Source organism: Numida meleagris, chromosome Z, assembly GCF_002078875.1.
Source record: "Numida meleagris isolate 19003 breed g44 Domestic line chromosome Z, NumMel1.0, whole genome shotgun sequence".
Classification (NCBI taxonomy): domain Eukaryota; kingdom Metazoa; phylum Chordata; class Aves; order Galliformes; family Numididae; genus Numida; species Numida meleagris.
Window position 1 is genome coordinate 9,765,693 of NC_034438.1, and position 18,764 is coordinate 9,784,456.

Consider the following 18,764-nt stretch of genomic DNA (forward strand, 5'->3'; position numbering starts at 1 on the left):
ATGCTCCTGTTGTTACATCACTTTAAGTATTCTCTTTAAAGTACATTTTTATGCAATAATCAGTTCATTAAAGATCTATTTCCCCAGAGGAAGTCCCTGATGGTAACAGCCTTCTTTAGAGGCTGACATTGCACGTACTACTACTGGAAGAAAAGAATCTGTCACTCAGGTCCTAATCCTGGCTGCTTCCACAGGTTCTTGGCTATAGATGTGTAGATCCATAGGTTTTCTATGAATTGCAGTTTTAAAATTACTATTTATACTGTTGCAACTAGAAAAGAACTGTTCAGCTACAGTTTGATGAGGGGTAACAGTTACTGAATGTGATGACAGTCCAGATGGTAAAGCTGTTATCTAATCCAGATGATAAAGTCGTACCATCTCTGTTGAATTCAGTCAGTTGTAAACAGAACAAGTCAAAAAGGAGCCAAAGATATAGATATATTTTACCAACTGTTAGCAGATCCCAGTGCCAACACTTGCATATACTAGAATTCTACAGCTCTGCCAGCTGTAGAAAAATAGTACCCACAGAGGTGCACCCCCCGGTGCTTCCACCCATGCTGGCTAACACGAGAAGTCATCTTTCCCCATCAGGCAGTGAGCTGCCTGCGTGAAGCCTTTTCCACACACAGCCACAATAAATCCCATCCCCGAAATCCTATCTTAGTGCTGCCTCTGGGGAAGAAGCTCCAAGGACAAGATCTTCATCCATGGGCCATGTGTACCCTCCTACGCACACAGCTGCCTCTGGGGCATCCCAAAACCACACAGGCATTGCACTGCACTGGCCCAAATGCCAAGGACAGTAAGCCCTGGCCATGCATGCAGATGGCATCCCTGCAGGTGGGAACTCTGCTCCCGGAGGTGGCCTTGGGTCCTCCCTTAATCGCATGGGGAACACGCACAGAGATGAGATAAAGAGCTCCAGCTAAAGACAGACCTTGAATCCCTTTTAAAATCCAGTAAGATTTCAGGTTTTTTTTTTCCTTTTTTTTCTCCACAGATGACAGGGAATTTGTGAAATCACTTGGATGCTTCTAAAAACTTTAGGCACTGTTGGAATAATCCCAAAAGAAAAGAAAAGAAAAAAAAAAAGAGCCACTGCCACTCACTCAAAGATTACAATGCAAACCGCAAGATTCTGAGACGTATTTTAAAAAGCCACTGCCATAGCTAGGGGCTTTAGAGCCCAAGACCTCACTTTGCATAAGCCTACTCCTTCTCAGATCTTTAGTTATATCATGAAAACCATAAGGGGGAAAAAAATATTTCCCTGACACACAGTAGGAATATAAACACGCTGTTATTTGAAAGGCTGTACAAAGGTTAAGTCCTTAATCCTTTTAATCCCAGCGACAAACAAACAAAACCACATCCCAGGCTGCAGAGCATTGCCGAGTGCGCCAGGTCTCTGGTGGGGGCTCTCCCCGCTCCATGCCACAGCAATGGAAGAGCCTCCAGCTACAGAGTTGCTGCAGAAGAAATGGAGACATGCATGTTTTTATTCCCAGTTCTTTAAAGCTTATTACGGGCAATTTGGCAGGCTAGCCTCACATCTCGGCAAGAAGGGTTTAACTCTCAGTCTGTAATAGCAAGGTTACCGGATTTCCAGGTCTGCCAGCTGAGCCAGCAGTGCTGTCCTCTGATCAGCAGCACAGGTCCCGGGGATTCCTCTTACCTGTCAACGGTGTGTCCAGCTCCAAGCTGAAGTCTCCCAGTCCAAGGTTCACCACAGGTGACCTGCAGGCCTGGAACTAATTAACTGCCCGCACACTAGCACTTGTTAACTGTCGCTGTCTCTTCCAAAAGATGCTCTGTGATGCACAGAGAAAATGCAGTTTCTCCTCATTAAAAGCAAGAGAGTTTGAGGCAGGAAGTAATCACGCAGCAGCAGCAAGCAGCATCAGAATAGAAACAGAAGAGCATCTGGGGCCCGAGAGAGCTCCTCGTTCAGAACACCCTACGGAAAGCACTTTGCTTGGTGCGGTGCATGCCCATGTTTGTACCACCCTCACAAAGCAGCACCGCAGTGAGGAAACATCAGTGCAGGGTTCAATAGATTTAGGACCTGATCTGGGTTTATCAGGATAACGGGAAATTCTTCCACCTATTTCAATGGGAATTGGGTCATGCTGCAACCACATGTTTTAAATGAGCCGCAGGAGGAGTGCCACTGATTTCAGCAGTACTATTCATGCAATTCACATTAGATGCATGGTTAAGTATCTTTTGGAATCAAGTCTAAATGAAAAGTCTAACCCATCCATATAAGGAGAACATATAAAACACCGTTCTCCTTTCCACCATACACCCAACCACAAAATGGAGAGCCACCACTTTATTTGCACATTCCCTCAAAGACAGCTACCACAGGTGAGGTGCTGTCATTAAAATCCACATCTCCTCTCAAAGTTTTTCTCACTTTTTCTGTACTTGTCTTGTGGTATAAGCCACTTAGTGCAAATTCTGTCAGTTTTGCCAAGAGTTGCTTACCACAATATAAACTACTTCAGCAATGCATAGATAAGCCAACAGAAGTGTTAACAGCCTTGATGCAGCCCAGCCCTCAGCAAGAATTTGTTACAGTCTTTCTGGAACCAAGCAGTCCCCTCTCTCCTCATTTCAGATGCTCTCCAGGATGCAGCAACAGCTCCCTCACCCTCACCCTGGTCTGCTACAAGGTGGACTGGACCTCAGCCCTCACTCCAAGCAGAAGACAGGGTGAAGCCACAAAGGCAGAGTGGTGAGGCACGTGAAAGCTGTTGGGCTGTGGGATGTCCTCTGGTTATTAGAGTAGTTGCTCCAGTGCATATTACACACATCAGATCACACAAATAATCCTCATGGCGGTGCAGGGCATCACCGTCATCCTGCTCCCTGCATCCCTGCAGCAATCAGAGTAGCAGATCACACACGGAGAGGAAAATGTAAAAAAGCAGTGGAAAGATGCAGACTACATTAATCAGCCAACACACTTCAGTGCACTAGGACAGAAAATGAACACAAAGGCTCCCACCCCACTCATGGGACTGATGCTGAGCAAATTCAAAGGGATATGAGGTAGCACAGGGAGCTACTGCTCTGCACAAGTCTCATCTGTCCCTGGTCTCAGCAAATTCTGCTTTAGCGTGTTATCAGTTTGAGATTATATGAGCAGCAAAGTGAAAAACTAGATGAGAGTGAAAAAAACACACAGCACACATCCCCATTCATAATATGGCCCTGAGTGACTGTTAGTACAATGCTTCCTCTGCCATGAGGACAGCAGGTGTCTGATCTCATTTCATAAAACAGCAAAGGTCACTGCAAAATTACAGCTCAGTTTGGGGTCAGTTAAAGATAAAACAAAAAATGCATGGCCAACGTAAATCCTTTTGGAAGCACTTGCCCCTCTCCCAGCCCTGGCACAGAAGTGCCATCTCCCCAGTTTTCATCCCATCTCCACAGCATCTAAGAGCTACAGGCATCAGAATAAGAGCTGTTGTAAAATCAGAAGGACACATGGCTGTAGCAGGTGGGAAAGGGTGCGAAGAACTCTAGAGGCCAAGAAAACCCCTTATTTAGACATCCCACATGAAGACCAACAGTGTCACATGCTTGCCAGAGTGCTGACAGCACTATCCCTGGCAGCTCACCGGGTCACCGTCCTTGGGGCCGCGTCATTTCAATTCCCGCCCTGATTTCCCTCAGCCTCATAAACTTCAGCTCCATTCTGGCAGCCAGTAGCTCAAGAATATGACAATTAAAGATTAATGTTATAAATGCATGGAAAGTTGAAAAATCCAGATTTCTGAATGTCATGCCAGACATATTCATTTTTAAACTTTACCCTTGTGGTTTAAGACACCGGGCCAGGAGTGTCACTTTTCCCCAGCAGACTACAAATGCTTTCTTCCTTTCAGCTGCCAGCTAGCTCTGTGGGCTTATATATTTTTCTTTATTTAATTATTCACTGTAATACATGAAACATTAAGCAGCTTCTTTCCACGGAGGAATGCGCGCTGCTTCCCAATGACAACATGCTAAGTAGCCTTAGTAGTGGGAATAAGGAAATGAGCTTACTAGAACAAAGGGGAAAAGTGCAGGGAGAATGAGAGAGAAGTTAGAAGCACCTAGGATTTACTAACACAAAAAGCCAAGACTTCATGTTGAATAAAATAGTCACAATCAGCTGACCTGGGAAATAAAAGCAAAAAGAAAGAGACCTTCAAGGCATAAAAAGAGTATGTTTTCTGATTAGGCTTTTGGACTAGAATATTCTTCTTTCTCAATGTCTACAGAGATCAGTCAGCACAGAGGAAGCCACAGATGCAATGCTGAGATATGTAATACTCAGTTGTGCTTTCTTGATTGCGGCAAGAAACGCCTCCTTCTCCAGGAGCACTGGAGTTAAAGGCTGAAGTCATTAATGAAAGACAGCCCAAGCCACAATTTTTCCTGTGAAAATAAGGCTGCATGCACAACTTTCAGCTTACACTTCTCTCATTTAATGTCTTCAGCAGCAGCAAAGAGATGGTCTCATCAGGTTACAGCACAGCCCCATCTCCTGCCAGCACCTCACAACCGTATCTCCCCATCAACCCAGACAGAACGACCTTGGTGACCTAGCCACTGTCACTGGTTTTGATGAAACCTTTTATCCTGCCCTTGAAAAACTAGGTAGGATTGCGGGGGTGAGAGGATTTTCCTGACTTTGCTTTTTATTTGTTGGGTCACAGAGGTAAAATCATCTCTGTTTGATTATTTAAAGCTGTTGTCTGTGGGGATAATCTGTGCATTGGCATCTGTGTGGTGGGTTGTACAGCTACCAGCAAATTCATAGCTGGAAGCAAAGAAGTCACTTTGCAGAGCACTTCAGAACAGAAGAACGAATGCACAGGACAAACACAGGACAGCCTCATCCTGAAGTTGTTTTCTGCAATAATAAATCCTTTCATCTGGATGGGTGAGTCCCAGCCGTGTCCTCCTGCTGCTACCCCACATCACTGTGCCCAAGCAGACAAAGATCCTAAGCAAAGGCCAATGCGTTAACTCCTGCAGTCACAACATTCATCTCCTCTGCCTTCCCCAGTGGAGACTGCCAGAAGTACAGCTCAAACCAGTTGGTTCCAGGAACTCCACTTAGGAGCTGCAAACTTGCTGTCAATAACCTAAGCACTGCTAGCCTTGGGTAAGAGGGGCTGAAAGCCCCTACCTGGCAGCACAGCTCAGGGAAAGGTGAACAACAGACCTTGTCACATGGACAAACATTTAGAGTACAAACACTGCTGGAGACAACTCTATCTAAACTCTTCATCTGCTAATTCTCTAAGCAGAAACTCTCTGCCTGCTTGTGTGCTGACCAGAGCTGTAGTAAGCCACTCCTTTCTGAGCAAGGACAGTTTTTGTCCGCAGATTTTACTTTTGGGATTTGTACTTTCCCTCCTCCTACATTCTTTTTTTTTTTTGTCTTCTCTTTCTCTGCAGCTGCTGAGCTTCAGTCCTGGCCCAGAGGTCAATGGCCACGTTGGAGTCAGCACAGCACTGGATGAATTTCAGGCTGGAAGGTTTATACAGAACAGACATCAACACCAAATTGCAGGAAACTGAGAGAGGATAGCAAAGGATGCAAAACATCCCAGGAAAAGGAGTGACAAGAAGCAGAGATACACGATACTTTTCTTGCCAAAAATCGGCATCTGGGAGCAGAGGGAAACATCATCAGACACAACAGACCCGCACCGTGCTATCTCTTCTCCGTGGCCTAAGAAGGAACAGAGGTGCGCAGCTTTCACGATACCATTTAAAATATAATTTAGAGATATTTTATCCAGTAGTTTTGCCACCACCACACATGCAAGTGCTTTAGTATGGTACGTGACAGCACGCATATTGGCAATATCCATAACTGCATGAAAGATCTTTAGGCACAACTGATAATATCTGGAACACACTAAAAAAAAGGAATATGTAGTTCCCTCAGCAGCTGTACTACTTTTGTGAGCCTTTACTAATTAACATACATTAAGGAGGCACCAACAATCACAGACCCAAGGTCATGTTTAGCTTCCTTTTTATCCAAGGCACAGAATAGTATCTTCAGCATCAACAACACAGCAGTCTCAAGTGTCACATAACTAAAACTTCAAAGAGTTTCTTTGCCATAAGCCTTTTTTTTTTTTAATCACAGTGTTAATGAATATGGCACCTTTACAGAGTGATCTTCTAATCTCTGCCACTTCTGTTATTCTTCAGCCCTTCTTGGGTCTGGGAGCCGCCGATCCAAGCCGCTCCTCACCCCAGCGCCTCCCTGTCCTCTGTTTCAAGCCCCCACAAAACCAAGCAGGCTGTTGGTTCCCTTCCTCACGTGCACTGCTAACAGAGTGATAATCTGCATTACAAAATACACAGAAATTAATTCACTAAAGTTTTGCTCCCAAAGGCAAGTAATAAAAAGCACTCTGTGGCACTGCAGCACCCCCAAAATTCCTGCTGCCATCCTCCCCATACTTTAAAAGCCATCTCTGCTGCGCAATCAGTTTTTATATCTTCTTGTAAATCATTTAAGACAGCTTTCTCTACATATTACCTTAAAGAGTTAAAGTTTACAAGGTTTGTATTGTCTCATGATGAGAAGAGAGACAGACAAGGCAAATGTTTTATTTACGCTTTAAAATTAGATGCAGAAAGATTCATAAATGGATTAATTTTAATTAGTGTCCTCATTTCATTAAAAAAAAAAAAAACAACTAAAAAGCAAGCCTTAAAATTAATGTACTGCTACCATTCATCTTAGCAAATACATCAAGCCTCTGCTTGTTTTAAAGCCCTTTTGTTGATTAGAGGGTTTTTTTACTATATATCAAAAGCAACCCCAGAACAGATATTTTAAGAAACCATGCTGGAATAAAGCATGAGATAAATATCTCCTCATGTTCTTTAACAAGGCTGCCCCCAGAATCATTATCCTGGAGGGTTAATGTTTGCACCATGGCCCCGTGCAGTATCTTGCAGCACCATGAGGTCAGCCTCTCCCTCCCATCTCAATCCAAAGAAACTCACTACCGTTTGTCAAGTCAAAGCTAGGTATCAGCTCCAAACCAGCAGCATTTGAATAATGGTTTAACATTTGTCTGTCCTTGAACTGTTTCTCTAGAGGCTGCAGAAATTAGATTCCTTGCAGATAAAGAGCAGGTGCAGTACCCAAGAAGATTTTTAAAAGACCACATTTGATGTCTTGACATTTGCGTTATATTTCATTAGAGCACGAAGCAGAAGTGGAATCACTAAAACACAGCAAGTGCAAGAAATACTGATCTTCTTCTTCTGGAGCCCAGTATTCCAGACACTGGATGCCTGAGTTGCAGGTGCCAGCACCCCAGACAGGAGAGTTACCAACCTCCCACCTTCGTCCCCACTTCTCCAAGCTGCTCTGCACAAACACAGAGAGGTGTTGGAGGCTCTATGCAGAGCACAAACCATGCAAGAGACTCTCAAGTTATCCGCTATCTCCATGGTCCCAAGACTCAGCTGAACTCTTTATAAACCAGTTTGCTTCCTGCCTCTTGACAATGTTGACGTTTTATGGCTACCTCTGTTATAGACGCTCTCCTCCAAACACAGCCTCCAGCTCTCATATGGGTTGTTTCCTCTGCCTAACCTTGCAGGCTGGGTGTTAGGAAGAAGCTCTCGATCAGAGCAGCCTACCTGCCTGCCATTTCCTAACCAAGCCCTCGTTCTTTCTGCACCAGGAAAGGGCTTGAGAGGAGCTTCCTTCCAACACTCCCGCAGCTCCCATGCTGATGCCCACTGTGGCCACCACTTGGTGCCAATGCCCACATCTTCTGGAGAGGACCAAATGTCCTATCTAACATCACATTTTGACGTGATTGCAGAGGGAGGACAGGATCTCTAGTTACCACCACATGATGCAGATCATCTCCTTTTCCACCCTGCTCCTGTGAGCACCTTGTCCTCCCAGTGAGCGAGTAAGTTAACATCGCTACTCTCTAGCTCCAGGCAAATTTATGTCAGCCTTCTATCCCAGTAAGCATGCAGACAGTCCAGGTAGGCAAGCACTACATAAAACCCATTCAAAGAGTGTGTTGTTGTGACACCAACAGAACGTGAATGAATATTTTAGGATATCAGAGCTGTGAATGATGGACTTGCGTAGGCTGCAGTCTAGCACTTTCCTGTGCCTCGGGACAAAGAAAAGGGGCGAGGGACAGAGTGAAGTGACCATTCCCTCTCAGCTTGATGAAAGCAAAATCTGAAAAGGGCAGCACAGGGAGAAACAAGCTGGGCACTAAGCCCCTTATTAATTAATGCATGTTTTGAAAAAGAAATGCAATGGTGCACTCCTTTCTGCTGGTTTCTAGGAGCTTTTGTGACCTTAATAATTCATGTTTATGCAAGCTATTTATAATTTTAAGCAGTTGTTTCATGTAGATTTTGTCCATTGCATTTAACGGAGATGAATATATCTAACTGTGAAATGAGGTTGGTCACAATACTCAAAGGGAAGCCTTCTGCCTGCAAAATTACAGTGTTTTTATAAGGACAAACAATATTTGCAGCTTTATCTGAACTAATTTTCCATCAATTACTGACACAGGCAATGTAAGAAAAGAAAAAAAATTATTTTTTTTTTCCAGAGTCATCCTTTCCCTTTCCTTTTCATGTTTTGTCAGCTTTGGTATATTTCCTATACCATAAACTTTCATTGTTTCTCATGCACATAACTGGTGTGTCCTGTCTGTTGTGCTTTTCTTCATAGCAACAGGAGATTAAGAGGATTGAGGAGGGGATTACAAATACCAAAGTGATGAGGAAAACTGAGAGGCAGGTAGTGCTCCTGTGACCACCTTCTCATTCATGTTCTGGATAACAATTTGGGCTCCTCCAATGCACAGTGCTATGTAGCAAGAGGACTGCCTCCCTGCTGTAGCACAGGGAGAAAGCTCTCTTCCATGCCCGTCACTCAAGGGCACATAGGTCCTTCAGGGCATCACTTCAGGTGGTTGCCCCGACTGAGTGGTAACTTATCAGTGACCCACCAGTAAGCCAGAAGAAAGCATGCCACAATCCGGAAAAAGCAGTTGTCTACAGGATCAAATGTCTTCATAAACCTTCCCAATCAGTCTATCCCTATCCCACCCTTCACTCAAACAAGCAGGTCTTAGAAAATCTACATTTACTTTGTGTCAGCACAAGCTTGACCGCTTTTCTCAACCTTACTTCAAAATTTGGACAGAGTTAAGGGAACCAAGAACCTGCTCTTCCTGGCCAGCTTCAGAAAGGAGACAAGGACGTTGCTGTGAAAGGTCACCTCTCCCAAACACTGGCAACTTGTGCACATCACCACGCCAAGTATAGACTGGAAGCTCTTCTGTAAAGACTCTTGGTTTTTAGCCTGATTCCACTTAAACAACATTCTTATTTAAGAAAACCAGCACCTCATTTCAACTGGAATTGCAATTTGCCCTTCACTATAAACTGCCAAATACAGGTTGCAGCTGTACCTCCCAGCAAACAGAAAGTTTCCATCTGCAGCAGAAGATGAGTGAACCATCCCTGCAGTGCCAGAAGCTTAACAAAATAAATAGAGGAGAACTGAAAGAAAAAAGAAGGCTGTAGGAGCCACAGGCTCCCTGTGCCAGGTTTGCTCCGGCTCTAGCGGAAATGGGCCCCAATGGATCATTTTTTCCAAAAATAAGAGATGTTGACACTTGACACAAACTACACAAGTGCTGGTGCCCACAGCATCAGCTTGACAAACCAGCTGCTTCCCTGGTCCATGCTGCCAGATGGGCTCAGACAATTACAGACCAAAGTGAAACCAGGAGTTTACAAGTCCAGTCTTCCAGAGAAGAACTTGAGTTCAGTTTGCAAGACAGTAATTTCTGTCACGCTTTCAGCATTCATCTAATTAATGTTTCAACTAACAGTTAAAAGAACAGTAATGTAATTGGTCCTAGCAGCTTACAGTAGATATTAGTGCAAGTTAGAACCCTTTCCTTCCTCACACCCATAACAGAAGTCAATGAACCCAGGCATAGACCTGTGAGTAGGAGCACACAGTGGTACCGTTTCCAGGAGCTAAAATCAAGTCCAGTGTCTTGACTACCAAACAATACATAAAGTTCAAAAAGTCTCCTAACTTTTTTCTGTATTTCTTTCTGTGCTTACAGGATCCAAACCAATAGTTTTAATCAGTGTACAATAGGTACACAAAAGAATCACCATCTAATCCAAGGTCCATCAGATTTAAAGGCACCTCCTATCCTAAGGTAAGACTATCCCCACTGAACATTGAGGATAGACATTAACAGACACCATGTCATATGTCCTAACTATAATGCTCCTTGCAATCCAGCAGAGTGACTATCTCTGTGCCATCATCCCATCTACAGGAGGTATTAAAGGCTGCAGATAAAATCGTTAATCACAAAGCCAGCTATTTCAAAGAAAAGCAGACTCCATTTTTCCAAAGTCCCTGTACAGAGAAAAGCCACTATTGTATCAGAGGAGCACTCCAAAGAAGAAATATCAGTCCTAAAGGCTTTCTACACTTCTCAAGCTGAGCCATCATTTCTGATGCTTGCCACAAAAGAAGCACATAGGAAGTACAGAGCTTAAGACTAACGAACAATCTTCAATAAATAGTTCCTCTTGCAAAACTGCAGCTGTGTTATCCAAACCTTTGACTACATCACACTCCAAGATTTGCATTACAAGAGGCCTTCAGGCAGTGTACCAGCCTCTCAGAACACAACTGGTATTTTCACACCTCTCGGTCTAGAGCATTCAAGATGCATCCACACCAAGGGCACCATAGTTTGCTGTATCGCTCTTACAGTGAATGCTCTTTACTGCAGTTACAACTACCTTTCATTTAGAATACATTTAACTGTAGAATCGTAGAATCACTGAATCACCAAGGTTGGAAAAGCCCTCCAAGACCATCCAGTCCAACTGTCCACCTACCACCAATATTTCCCCACTAAACCATGTCCCTTAGTACAATATCTACACATTTCTTCAACACCTCCAGGGACAATGACTCCACCACCTCCCTGGGCAGCCCGTTCTAGTGCCTGGCCACTCACTTGGAGAAGAAATTTTTCCTAACAACCAACCTGAATCTCCCCTGGTGCAACTTGAGGACACTCCCTCTAGTCCTATCGTAGGAAGAGGCTTACCCCACCTCACTACAACACCCTTGCAGGGAGTTGTACAGAGCTATAAGGTCTCCCATGAGTCTCCTCCAGACTGAACAGTCCCAATTCTCTTAAGCCTTGTGCTCCAGACCTCTCACCAGCTTCACTGCCCTCCTCTGGACATGCTCTAGGGCTGCGATGTCTTTCTTGTACTGACAGGCCCAGAACTGAACACAGTACTTGAGATGTGGCCTCACCAGAGCTGAGTACAGAGGGATAATCACCTCCTGCTTCTACTGGCAACACTATTTCTGATACAAGCCAGGATGCCATTGGCCTTCTTGGCCACCTGGGCACACTGCTGGCTCATGCTCAGCCAAGCATCGACCAATACCCCCAGGTCTGTCTCCTTCACTCAGTCTTCCAGCCACTCTGCCCCAAGCCTGTAGCGTTGCCTGGGGTTGTTGTGGCCAAAGTGCAGGACCTGGCTCTTCGTCTTGTTGAATGTCATCCCATTGGCTTCAGCCCAGCGATCCAGCCTGTCCAGAACGTGCTGTAGGGCCTTGCTACCCCCAGGCAGATCAACACTTCCTGCCAGCTTGGTGTCATCTGCAAACTTACTGAAAGCACACTCAATGCCCTCATCCAGGTATTCCATAATGATATTGAACAGGGCAGGCCCCAACACCGACCCCTGGGGAGCACTACCCAGCAATATAAGTATTAAGTATCAAATGATTTAAGAGAATGTACTCCAGGCAAATAGGAGTAACTCATTCCCAAGATTGAAAATTAATTGGAGGAGGAAGAATATTTTCATTGATATATCTCTAGACTGTAAAGCAGCACTTGAGTGACAGGCAATTAGACATCAAGCAGCTTCTGCTGCACCGCGTACAGAGGCACAGATACAGCAGGAAGGAGAAAAACAAGCCTAAATTCACCACAAAATTTATGTGCGCTGCCCATATGATCAATGTAAATAACCACAAATATTTGCACAAAAATAGTACAGTAAATAATCACCTCACAGCTGAGACATTTACAGCCGCATCAGTAAATACACTTCTGCTTTTTCAGAGAGGGTGGTAATTCATTAAACCACCCAAACAAGACATCTTGCAATCAGCAGTTGTGCTTAAATTAGGAAGAATCCTACTGAAAGCAAAGCAAAAAGCTAGATGACCCAGCAGGTCTCTTCCATCCTGGTTATCCAGGAGCTGTCATTCACCATGCTTACTACTATGAACTGCACGGAGGTTTAAATCCTTTGATGAACGTGCTGGTATGGACTGAAAGAAAAGGCTGGGGCCAAGGCAAGCTCATTACACCCAGCTCCCCATAGCCCCACACCTGTCAGGACTGACAGCACACCAGCCAGAATAACTCATTTGTGCCACCCATTTGTTTACTTAATTTCCTTCCAAATGAGCTAAGGGACAGAAATTGTGTATGGGATGTAGCTTTATTCAGAGGAGAAGAGGAATAAGTCTGTTACTCCACGTAAGAGGCAAGGTGGATTGCCAATGGAACAGAATGTGCCACATCTCATCCCGCAGCCCATGTCCCGTCACACCAGCAAAGGTATATCCTTGCTCAGGTCCTCATCACAAGTGGAGGATTCAAATGCAATGAGTATGGAGGAAGGTTGCTCAGTGGTGTGGATGAGATGCTTTGTCTTTCTGCTGCAAAGCCTAGAAGAGTGAAGGGTAGGGAAGATAATTAAAGGAAAGGTAATACAATCTCTGCTGCTGGGCCTGGAGGGGAAACTAAAAGTTGCCCTGAAGTTAACTCACATACACGGGTGTATTGTCAGATAAACATGGCAAGCATGTTCCCAGCAGAAAGAACTGTGCACGCTCAAGCGTTGAAAACTGCACACTTGGGATACAGATGAGCATGTGATAGCTAATCACTCTTGGAAGCCTCAAATCCTTCAAACCTGATCACTGAAGAAAGAATGTAGGACCAGGACTCGTATTTTAAAATCAAACAGCTGGTTAATGCCTAATACCTTTCCCCACTTGTCATCTGACTTTCTTCACACTGGCATTTCAGCATGGACAAGACAGGGACTTTCATCTTTAAGATAAGGCCTGCTGCCATCAGAGCTCACCAGAGCTGGCTGGATGAAAGCCATGCACTACAACAACCACAGTGCTGCCACATGTCCCCGTCACCCTCTACCAGCACAGCAGACACCAAGGAGCTGCTGAGGGTGCCTCATCTGCATCACAGCATTAGGCCTGCATAAAGTAAGCAAAGCCTTTAGGCTTTGCGTTTTGGGACACCTTTGGATAAAAACTTTCTCAAAACTCAGTTTGGAAGTCTTTTTTTATTTATGAGTATATTAAGACAAAAATATCGTAACAGATCACACTCCCTGATCATCCCAAGACCGCTACAATGACTAGAACACATAACTCAGTATTACAGCTAGACCTACCCCACACTACTAGGCAACACTTTTGCTCCCAAAGAAGAGAGAAGCAGCAGTGCATTAACCCTAAGCTGTGGTCAGACAGCGATGACTGATTTATACAGCTGTTACACTTGCACACAGCCAGAGGTGAGCCTTGCTCCAGTGGGGCACAGGCTGCATTTTATCCATCTACCCTAGAGCACTGTTGAGAGCATTGCTGAACTTCCAAGACAACCTTCTGTGGGACAATGGTACTGATAAGATGGTGTATCTTAGCAGGTGTAACTACAGTGTTTACAGAAGACCGAGCATCTGGACTGCTCTTGTGCAGATGTCAAACACCCGAGGGGCAACGGCGGGATGTTTTCCCTGGAAGACAACCGCAACCAGAGAAGGTTCAGCATCTGTTTTAACTGGGCCTCACTCTGTCAATCTTCTGGGCAAAGCCAGTTTGTCTGAGACTTTGGGAAGCGTGAAGTGAGCATCAAAGCTCTCCTTCATTTTGTAGGTCAGGGAGGCTTTGGGGCCGGTGCAGTGTCAGTTTGCATTTATTCTGCAGAGCGCGCTTCAATTTTTCATTTTAACAGCACCTACAGACTTTGATTGAAATAAATAATGAACCGATTTGTATCATGGATCTAAGAATCACTCTCTTCTGGTCCCCATCACGGATGGGATTTTCTTCCCAGTGACAAGCGTTAATGCATTTATGCCCTAGTTTCGCACGGTGGAAGGCACGATTGAAGTGTCAGGAAGGAAGGTTAGCTCTGCTTTTTCAGACTGCTCCAGTCAGCCGCAGCAGTCCATTTCAGATGAAAACATCCCGACAGAGCACAGGCTGAAAGGAGCCTGGATTTTAAACAGCACAGCAAAAGTCTTTTGTGTTGAATATGATTAAAAAGTAAGGCTGAATAGATTTTTCTCCTGTCTGAGATGGGGAGGATGGCTCCGCTCTGTCAAACTGTGGGTTTTTTTGCAGAGTGGCGGAAGTTTCACACGTCTTTAATGCAGTTAGAGACTCTTTTTTCTACACTTCCCCCTTTTTTCGCTTCGGAAGCTCCCACAGCACAATTCCTGGCTGGCACAGCCCCACCTCTGGGAGCTGACAGAGGACACCTGACCATCAACTACAGTGTGACCCAAAGCACCAAGCAATATCGGCCAAATCCAAAACCCAAGGAGGTCTGGAGTGACCCACTGCAGCTGTGTGAAAAAAACGTCATTGTAATAACATGCAGTTACTCACTTGGAAAAAAAAAAATCAATTACCAAAAGCAGCCTCACTGCCATTTCAAAGTTTTGCCAAATTAGCTTAATACAATTCCATTTCAAGAGGAATATAGATTAAGCACACACAATAAGCCACCCAGGTATTAATCCCCTTCGCTAACTGTAACACTGCAGGGAAAATTAATCAAGTGCTGGCCACAGCAAACAGTAATGAAATTACAGTACAAGTGGCATAGCTACCACCAGGCTCTAGCAATGTATCTGGGAGGCTGCACCGAAGGGAGCCGTGGCAATTAGCAGGTGTGACAGGAGAAGCATCACCTTGTGGAATTACAGACCTGCTCCTGTCTCCTTCACGAAGACTTACAATGGCGAGACAGCAATATCAGCTTACCAACAATAGATTAGGAGCCCTTCTATAACAGAAAATAATTACGATTTTTTTTAACAGTGAGCAACCACAAATTAATTGTATTCACCCACGTCATCCCTGTCATGGCTGGGAAAGCTGCACGCAAACCTTGGGCTCTGTGCAGAGAGAACTGCACGAGACACAATGCCTTATGACATGGTGAGGGCCAGAACAGACTGCTCGACCTCCAGGCTGAATGCATCAACCTAGTGAAATGTCTTTGTACCACAGATTTTAATGAAGACTACATAATGCAAAGCAGTGTTGCTTGGTCCACTTCAGATCTGTATTAAAGTACAATATTTGCGTAATCACTTTTGAACACAATCCAGTCAAAATTAGCCAGTAGAGCTGTTACTGCAATGTATGGGCACTGGGAGGAGAAGGATGAGGCTCAGCAACACGAAGCCATAGCACTTTTTGTTATAAGTCCATCGGGGCCACACCGACTGGGAATAATAAAATGGGGACTGCACTGTACAGCATACTGACTGCATGGAACAAAGCAGCTCATTAAATGGCATTGTTTCCAAAGAAAAAAAAACCCAAATTACTGATTTGTTGCCGTTACTTGCACTCCATCAGCACACAGATACGTCCGAGCTGGTGCCGAGCACGCTGCAAAGCACAGTGCAAGGCAGTGCCAGGCTCCCCCAAGCCCCGCAGCAGCCGGCTCACACATGAACAAGTGGGTCAGACTGAGAAAAACTCTTTTCTACTCTCTCTCTGCATATATTACTCCACGTGCATATTCCTGTATATATTATGAGATGTATGCCACTAAGAGTGCACAGGATGTGCATTGCAGCCAAGTTAATATTGCTGTTGGAGCCTCAGCCTCTTCATTTCCTGACTTTATGTTGCCTGGTTCAAATTCTGTTTGTTTTTTTTTTTAATTCTGCATTTGTCTAATGGAGTTTCTAAGAGGTCTGAACCTATCTGGGGTAAGAATGCTACATCGAGTGCCTATGAGCACCTGCAGGAAGCCTGGTAGAAGAACAAGCCCTATACTGAAGGCAAGAGTAACACTTAGAAATGCCGGTACAGAAAGGTGTACAACACAGCAAAGAAATCTATGTTTAGTAATAACATTCAGAAAAATCGTAGAAGTGTCCGCGTTACAGGACCTTTTTGTATATTTCCATTGAAAAATCCACAGCTTTTGACTTAGGACAACTCAACTGACCTGTCAAGAGCCATGGCATGTGGCGAATACAAGATTTAGAGATAAAACAGTGACAAAAACAAGAGCAAGATATTTTTTCACAGATGTCATGACTTGGATTCCAAGGGCAGAATGCAGAAACTCATTTCTACTGAAAATAAATGGAACCGAGCATTTCACAATGCTTGTGACGATGAGCTAAGGCGGATGGACCTTGCGTTAGCGCCTCTGCCTCCCATTGCACACTGTGCACTCTTGCACGCAGCCAGGCTCCTGCCTGGAGCCATTCCTTACTCTGCAAAGCTACCAAGAATCTAGCAAGACACCAACAACATAAGGACATGCAACTCTGAAGTCCTTTGAAATGTGGTGCTTACGACACAGATGCTGGGGTTCAGCAGCACTGCCAAACAATGCCATAGGAGACACCCACGAGGCGAGGTTGCTGCTGCTCTCCACACCTACAGCAAAACTTTTCCAGTGCAAACATCTGCTCACATTGCTTAGAGAAGTGATCCCCCAACAACATGGTAAAGGGAATATTAAAAAAGGCCTCACATCATGAAAATCGGAAAACTTAGCTCTTGCTCTTTTTTAATTAAAAAAAAAAAAAATCACATCCCACTTCTGTAAAATGTTGGTGAGTTTTTAAAAGTGAAAAAATAGATTTCCTCTAGGCAAAGCATTGAATAATTTTAAAGAAAAAAAAGACTTCAAAGGCATGTTTTACATTCTATTTGCATTCAAGCATTTTGTTGTTGAGAAAATTAACTCAATAACGTTGCCGGCTGCTTGTCTGCACACTGTGAGCTCTGCCCAGCAGACAACTTTTCCAGTGCAAGGACCACATGCGAGATGTAGAAGCCTCTCTACAAACAGCAAAGTTGTTGAGCTCTCTGGAGGGATTAGCACGATCTTTGCAACTAAGTGCATTCTGGATGAGAAAGTGAGGGTTGCAAAGCACACAGGTGTTTCCACTTGCCTTACAATGAACGTAAAGGAACTCTGACCAAGCTTTACTATCTGCTCACAGCTGCTCCTTTGCCAGCAGCAAGTGAAGTGCCTAAGCTGCAATGGCTGAAACCAAGAGGCTGATTTGGGGGCATCGGGACAGTGCCCCAGCACACCAATCCTTCATGTCCCTGCAGCTCCCAAGCGACACTGGCAGGGTGGCAGAGATGTTCCCTCATACGCCCTCCCAGCCAGCACAGGAACCTGACACACTGCCGAGAGATGATCAGGGAGGTTACTGCTCCTTAAAAGGCTATCAGTGGGAAGCATGGGGGTTAATGAGCTGGGCTGTATGAAGCTCATTTATAGCTTAATGGCACTTCCAAAGGGGCACAAGAGTTTTCTGCAGTAAAGCACAATGGTCAGGGAGTTACAGACAGGTTGAACTGAGGACCTCTGCCACCCAAGGAGGGGCAGCACGATTAACTTCAGAGCTTGAGGTCAGCTCCTGGTGCTTTCCTCTAACACATCTCATCCACAACTGCTCCCAGGCTTACAGTACTGCACGTATCACAGCCTGCTTTGTGTGGACAGGAGTATTTCACAGCACAGAGAACTAATTTCTGATGACTGAGGGGAGGGTGGGGGGAAATCAGCCAGATGTTTCATGCTGTCTGATTTTATTACTCTGCTGACTGCAGGGGGGTGCTCTTATGTGACTGCACCCCTCTTGCTCATATCCCCAGGACCCTGCTGCACTGCAAGGCACCCACACATGCAGTCACAGTGGGACTTAATCCACAGCACAGAGAGAGAACATAAAGCAACACAATGGGGTCAGAGCCCCTGCCCTCCACATGGTGTCAACAAAGCCAGCTCAGGGTCCCCTCAGACCAGGGAACGCACCCTACTCAACCAGGGATGAAAACACACCAACCCCTGGGGGATGGACCGACCCTGCTGACACCTGCGGGGCTGTGCCCCACTGACCAAGAGGGATGTGCCCTGCTGGCCACGGGTCACTAAGTCCCACTGTTCCCTGCGGAAGAATCCCACCGACCCCCGGGGGTTGGGGAGGTGAATCACCCCAGTCCCACGACCGCGGCATGCACACTACAGACCCCAGGAGACGGAGCCGCAAGCAACGGGGCAGGCACCCACCGCCCCCTGGAGATGGACAGCCCGGGAGCACGCACCTCGCCGACTGCCTGGGGATGCAGACCGCCGCTGCCGGGGGGGCGGCAGTCAGCGCAGCGCAGCGCAGCCCCGTACGCCCGCTCCCCGCGGGAGCGAAGCCGCCACCGGGACCAGCACCGGCCGCCTCCCCGCTCCGCGCTCCCCACTCACCTCGGAGGAGACGCGGGGGAGAACGCAGCGCCCCGATCCCTGCCCGCCCCTCAGGGCCGGCCGCCCCCCCAGCCCGGCGTCGCTCCCTCGCCG

The 18,764-nt window shown here is 45.7% G+C and overlaps 1 protein-coding gene across 3 annotated transcripts in view; it reads right to left on the reverse strand.

Annotated features, from left to right (window-relative positions):
* The window catches only part of PDZD2 (PDZ domain containing 2), a 203,151-nt gene extending 184,393 nt beyond the window's left edge, over positions 1–18,758 (reverse strand). For all 3 annotated transcript variants that reach the window (XM_021380825.1, XM_021380824.1, XM_021380822.1), the window contains exon 1: positions 18,672–18,758. The gene's annotated coding sequence lies outside the window, so the exon portion shown is untranslated. The remainder of the gene's footprint in view (positions 1–18,671) is intronic.